This window comes from Protobothrops mucrosquamatus, unplaced genomic scaffold, assembly GCF_001527695.2.
Source record: "Protobothrops mucrosquamatus isolate PMUCROS unplaced genomic scaffold, P.Mucros_1.0 scaffold2473, whole genome shotgun sequence".
Lineage (NCBI taxonomy): Eukaryota > Metazoa > Chordata > Lepidosauria > Squamata > Viperidae > Protobothrops > Protobothrops mucrosquamatus.
This window is the reverse complement of record NW_015388543.1, coordinates 226538-233466: the sequence shown is the minus strand read 5'-3', so window position 1 is coordinate 233466 and position 6929 is coordinate 226538. Positions and strand designations below refer to the sequence as shown.

Here is a 6929-nt window from a genome sequence, read left to right as displayed (position 1 = left end):
TTTAGCCTGGATCCAATCCAAAATCATAGGCTCTGTAGTTCCTGATGGTTTACTGCAATGGGTTTCAGCCTATGGACCATAAACCACTAGTAAAAGTGAGAATATTTTAAATGTATTAATTATTATGTATGACATAAATATTTGTTTAAATGGCCCAAATTACCCAAGAAAACCAAAGTTCATATCTGGCACTGTTAAGAACATAATGTAAGCTACTGGATAGGACTCTTGGCTCATCTAGTCCAGCAGTCTGTTCTCACAGTAGCCAACCAACTGCGCAAAGAAGCCCGCTAGAACCCCAGCAGATAGGGAGTCTTGTCTTCTCCTGGCTAAACCTATCCCAACATTTCCAACTATTCCTCCTAAGTTTTTTTCTTTTAGGTTAGGACATCATTCTATTTGTTCTCCTCAGGTCATTCCCACCTACAAGTATTTCTGCCACACTACTCTAAAACCCATTTTTTTGGAAACACAAGATAATGATATTTACTACAACATCAAAATCATAACAGAACTGGACTGTGATTCCTAGAAACATAAAAATATCCATGTTACAAATTGTAATCAAACTAGTTACAGTATAATTAAGCTGGAATGCTATGGTTTTTATTAGGTAGCCTTTGTATTTGCTTGTGTTCTAGTCATTTATAGTAGGGTTGTGCAAAATCTTAGAAAGAGGTGAATTGCAACACACACTTTTTTTCAAATTATGAAAGCAGCCACATCTTTCTCCTGGCTAGTAGGACTGCTTCATAAGCAGTTTGCAGATGCCTCTATGTAAGGCTGTTTTAACAATTCAAAAATGTACTTCTATGTGTTGTGATGTATCTATTTTGAAGGATTAGCAATTAGGGAATGGAACAACAAGATATCTACAGTATTTTTAGCTGTGTCACTTTACAATATCAAATGACTGGAATTTGAAGTCCCAATAAAATCATAGAAAGTCAAGGAGCCAAGGTAAGCTGTTTACAGACATAATTGAATTATATTTAAGAAAGATTAATTATTATAATGCTTGTATCATATTAATTAAAGTCATTAGAATGATTTTTTTACATTGTGCTAATCCCGGTTTAACTCAGCAGAAATGCTAAACTGGGGCTTCCAAGACACACAGGCTTTAAAAGTCTGCATTTTTCAATGGTTGAATAAATCAATGTATTTAATTTAAAGCGGTACACTCCATCAATTAATATGTAACCATGAGATTGATTCAATCTCTTTTTCATACATATTGTCTTTTATTAGTCTATGACAGAGGTCCCCAACCTTTCCAGTTTGGCGACCCAGAGAGAAAGGGAGGAGCAGGAAAATTTGCATGCGCCCCTGCACGCATGCACAAAAGGTCACATGCACTGTGGCAGCACTAGTGCCTGTGCACATGCAAAGCCGTGTGTACCATGGTAGCACAAGTGCCCACATGCATGCGCAAACGGAGCCACGCGCATCCATGGTGGTGGTAGCCCTAGTGCCTGCGCACATGCTCAAATGGGCCACTAGAGCCTGCACGATGTTGGTGGCAGCAATAGCGCCTGCATGCATTGGCAAACGGGGCCGCTAGCGCTCACATAGCGGCTAGCCCCCTCTCAACGGGGCTAGTGTGAGTGGGGGGAGTGTGCACACATGTGCACGCACTCGCCAGCCATTCCCGCGCCCCGATGGCCAACAGGCCATGGACTGGTACTGGGCCACGGCCCACAGGTTGGGGACCCCTGGTCTATGATTTCAAAATACAGGGAAGAAAAAAATCATGAGAAAAAACATAGGATACAGTATGTAAACTAAAACAGGGGGATTGCTCTTGCTTGTGAGTAAAGCAATTTTACCTATATAAAGACTAGAACTAAGAAAAGAGGGAGGGCAGAATGGCTTCAAGAGAAGATTTTCTGCAGCAATGACTTTGGCCTTTTCTACTGCAACCTTTTCAATTTCCTCACTCCTTCCATTAGTGGGTAGCCATAAACTTTAAACAATGAAATATTTTGTTTTCTCTATAAAAATCCATTAAGAAAATAAAAAAACAGAATTCAAATATGAGCCTTCTAGCTGGGAGAAACTGGAATTCACTGTATATATTATAATATAACTGGAGAGCATACATTTTTTTTACAGCAAGTGAAATCAAGAACGTAAGAAAAATATTGAAACTTATTTAAAAACAGAAGAAACAGAAATGTCTGCATCATAGATTTGTAAACTAATTCTGAATTAGGAAATTAGAAAAAGCAGCCTATTGTAGTATCTTCTTGCAAACATTCTCCCCAAAACAACAATTTTATGATTTGATTTATAGTTGTACTCTGTTATTTTAGTCTCAGTGTTTGCATTACACTTCTAACTGATATAGCAGTTTTATCTTAAAATGAGCACAATCCACTTCCAATTATTTCTTTGTACACAGGAAAGGGTTTTGATATACTTAAAACTACTCAATATTTTCAGAAGTACTTTGAGGTTTTGAAACTTGGATAAGTATATGTGTCCCTCAATTATTATTTAACACTCATAGTGTTATTTTCTTATTTTCTTTACTGTGGCTTTCTAAATAAACATAGACTGAGATTATGCAACATTCTAAGCTGCCTCAAACTATATTGTATTGACATGATAAATAAACAAGTTATTCTCAATTCCTATTATGTATTTAGAGCTGCCTTATGCTATTAGGAATATCTGTATATGTTAAAAATATTAGTTTAGACAAGGCTGATTTTATGGTCAGATATTATTTTATGTCTTTTAGATACTTTGGAAATTTATGTCCCTAAGTTCTTTAATATATAAATTTAGGGCTTTTATAAAATAAACAGTTTAGATTGGATGCCACTGGATTCTAACAAAACTAATGAAGTAATAAAGACTTGGAAGGGTTAGTAGTATCTAGAATATTTTTTTTATCCTACGTAAGAGCCCCTAAAGAATTTTCAAATATGCTTAATTCAATTTTATCCCACCTTGTGTATACTATATATAAAACATGATTTAAACAGACTTTCATTCCAAATTTTTTTCACTTATGTTCAGTCATGTTTGATTTTTCAGAGACTACCTCCACAAGTTCTTGCAGTTTTCTTGGCAAGGTTTTTCAGAATTGGTTTACCATTGCCTCCTTTCTAAGGTTCAAAGACAGAGGCTGGCCCAAAGTTACCCAGTAGGATTTTTGCCTAAGGCAGAATTAAAACTCAGTCTCCCAGTTTCTAGCCTGATGCCTTAACCACTACACCAAATGTCTCTCGCATAATAAATACAACTGGTAATTCTATATTTTAAGGTATTACAAAACCTTGTAAACCATTCAATAATTTTTTCTTGATCCAGAAATTAAGAATTTAATTACAAAAAATTGTAATGATTTACAGTACAAGGAAATGTGGATTTAATTTTTCACATTTCCAGTGAGAGTAGAACTTTGCTTTTTTATAAAAATCAATAACTTTATAGAAAGCTAAAGAAAGTTTTTTAATAGAAAGAAAAATAGCTTAAATTCAATTCACTTCTGGGCTTAACTTCAGAATTGTTTGATTGTGGAAATCTATGCAAATATGAAGATCTTTTTTTAAAACAGCACTTAATTTTCCTATATATTTTGCAGAATATATATGGAATGAAAGGTACTGATTCCTTCATTAATGAAAAATATATATTGAGGGAGAACCTTATGTTTAAAACAACTGATCAATTTGTTTTTTGAGCATCCATTAATATAACTGTTAGTCTTTTTTGTACTGCTGATTTTTCTTTAGTGAGATTATTTGAAGTTATAAGCTTATGTTATTTAAGCTTTCAGAACCTAATGTGGGAAAGCTAAAGATGGCTGTATATAATATTAATATGAATAAATGAAGCAGAACCCTTCCCTTCCCCTTCAAATCTTTCCAACAGGTTCCTCAACCCAACAGAGCAGTCTGAAGCATGTTTGAGAGAAATCGATTCCACTGGTAGATATCACAGACAAATATGCTCTCTCTTATGGAGTATCCAAAGTATTACAAATCTCTTAATCTAGACAAAAGTTCTCTCTTTTGAGAGGTTATGATTTTGGCTTTGAAACTGAAGATTGGGCTCTTGCCCAATTCATGTAGCATCACATGAGGCCTACCTGATGCCAGTTTTCTATTGGCAATAAAAGTGGCCTTGAAAGNAGAACAGGAAACGTTGTATAAGATACCCCTTAAGGTACAGATATGTCTATGATAATTTTCCTCAATCACTTTGTTTGTAATATATTTGATGTATGTTATTGTAAGCTGCTAAAGTAATGTATGGGAGGCTATATAAAAAAGGAAGGAAGGAAGGAAGGAAGGAAGGAAGGAAGGAAGGAAGGAAGGAAGGAAGGAAGGAAGGAAGGAAGGAAGGATATTGAGAGATACGAAAGTTTTCTAGTGGATCACTGGCCACCTAGTTCAAACTCTGTTCCTAAGATAAGAAAGTCAGGTGCTACTGAGAATTTCACAGAAGTGGCATGATAAAAACACTGTTATATACTGAATACACACTGGGGAACATATTTGTTTGAAGACCTAGAATACATTGTTTATGTATAGTATAAGGGATAAATGACCTCTAAATCATCCTTCCCAAATGAATGTCCTTCAGACAATTTCTATAATTGAGGAATTATAGAACTATAGAAGTAAAAATCTTTTGCACTGTGAGTGTACCATTTCGGAAATACTCTTAAATAAATGTTATGCTCTTTTTAAAACAATTCATACACTATGTTCTATGGTAAAAAAAAATGCTGATTGTAAGGGTTTTGGAGTATGTTTACATTTCCCAATATCATCTAGTTATTGTACAATAAATATTGAAGCCTGCGAGATTGACAGAGCAATTGAAATAAAAGATTATTACCCATTTCCCCAACAAGTTTCTTCTTTCTTCAAATACCTATAAAGAAATAAAACTAATTTTAAAATTACTTTTTGTAAGACTCAATAAGAAATGACTCATTACATTATCAGAAACAATTAAGTAAATTAAGCTGTCAGAAGAACATGATAAAAGAGGCAATTCTAATTTAAGAAATAATCAGAATCCTGTCTGCATCAGAAGACTTGTACAATACAATTTTTGGTGTTTTTATGTTTGAGTTTACACAAGTTCCACTTTTCTTGTTAAATACTTTAAAAAATGATGTCCCAAATCCATCTTATCCCACCTCCTGGACCTAGAGTCCATCAAGTCCATCATCCCTAGCTAATCAGATGGTACTCCAATGCCCACAATTAGGGTATAATGATAGCAGGTCTCCCACACGGAATCTTCAGCAGCAACTAACATTTAAAGATGCATCAATATGGACAAAGGGATACCATACTATTACATGGCTATTTATAGACTGTGAATCTGCCTAAACTTTGTATATAGGCAATATACATTTAAAATGTCTAAAAATCAATTTGAAGTTTATACAATATTGTAGTAATTAGAATTTCCAGTATGTCCTCAGTGGACAAAATGGTTTTATAAGTCCAGAAAAATGAAGAGGGAGAAATGATACATGGAAAAATGTGGTTAAGGTATGTTCAACCATGCCTGGTAAGAAACTTAGATGGAACAGAGAATCTCCTCACCTACAGATTTATTTATTCATTTATTCAATTTGTATGACTTCCCATCTCACCTAAGGATGTCTGGGATGTTCACAACAGGTAAAAACAACATCTTAAAAAACAAGTTAAAAACTAATATGCAAACATTTAAAACCACCAGTAACCACTTTTAAACAAGAAGATTAATTTCATTAGATTTAGAAGTGGTCAATATTGTGAAAAGTGTTTTCCTAGAGCTTGCTGGAAGAGATAACAAACAAAAATCCAGCTATTGAGAGTTCAAAACTCTTTTCAATGTTTGACATACCCGGTATTGTATGTAGAAAGTAGATTAACTAGGTAGTTATTTAAATTTTGTTAACAATTAAAACACAATTTTAAAAACACAGATGGCAGCATCTACTTGACCTTGCCTGATTTCAAAGAGCTAAACAGAGCTAGACATGGTTAGGAGGTGGATGAGAGACCATCAGGAAATCCTACAGCTATAAGTTAAATTAGGAAGTTAAAAAAATGCAGCAAGTCAGCTAACGCAATTAGTACCAGCGACTTTGTTGTTAAGAGAAGTGATTGCTAAGTGAAACTAAGACTGCTTATGATCTTACTTTAGCTTTTCTTTGCTTTAGACAAGCAAAGGTCATAAATGCAAGGATTGGCTGCCAAGCTACTTTTTCATCACTATCATAATTGCTAACAGTCACTGTACAAGGCAGCCATTAAAGAGAACTGCTCTTATGATGGAAATTGGGACTGGATTGCTAAGCACTATGATCAAAAAGCATAACATCACATGAGCACATTATTTAGTGATGGGAATCCTAGGACCTCCTGGTTGCTTTTGTAACCCCAAGATACACAGGAAGACACAGGAGTCCCAGGTAAGGAGTGCAGGCATGCTACAGGGGCTGGAGACCTTGGGCAGAGCCAGTCCTGGCCAAAAGTGAATTGAAGGAGGGCTGACATAGGCTGTGTGTGGGTGGGGAGGGGGTACTGTGGTGGTAAACAATGAGGGATGTTTATGGAGATTCTCAGTCATCCAGGTCATGGTTGTCCCAAAGGTGTTTTTTCTTTTTTTTTTTTTTTTTTTTAAATTTTTTATTTATAATACAATTAAAACAAAAATGGACATACGTGGCATTCCAGAGTAAATATTCCTAACAATTTGTTTCTCATGATACAAAAACTTAATACATCATCTTTAACCTCTATATACACCTCATTCTTCTACATAATACAATTATATATACAATTATATATACAATTATGTGTATGCTTCAATCCTATCGTTAGCTTAAGATCCGAGCAGTTCTCCTTGATTCATACCAGCGATAGAATTTGTCCCAGATTTCGAAATATTCCAGTTCTGTCTTA

General features: G+C 34.9%; 1 protein-coding gene across 1 annotated transcript in view; it reads right to left on the bottom strand.

Annotated features, from left to right (window-relative positions):
* The window catches only part of FBXO16 (F-box protein 16), a 20553-nt gene extending 16440 nt beyond the window's left edge, over positions 1 to 4113 (bottom strand). Inside the window, exon 1 of the mRNA XM_029285908.1 lies at positions 4103 to 4113. The gene's annotated coding sequence lies outside the window, so the exon portion shown is untranslated. The remainder of the gene's footprint in view (positions 1 to 4102) is intronic.
* Positions 4114 to 6929: the final 2816 nt, after the last annotated feature.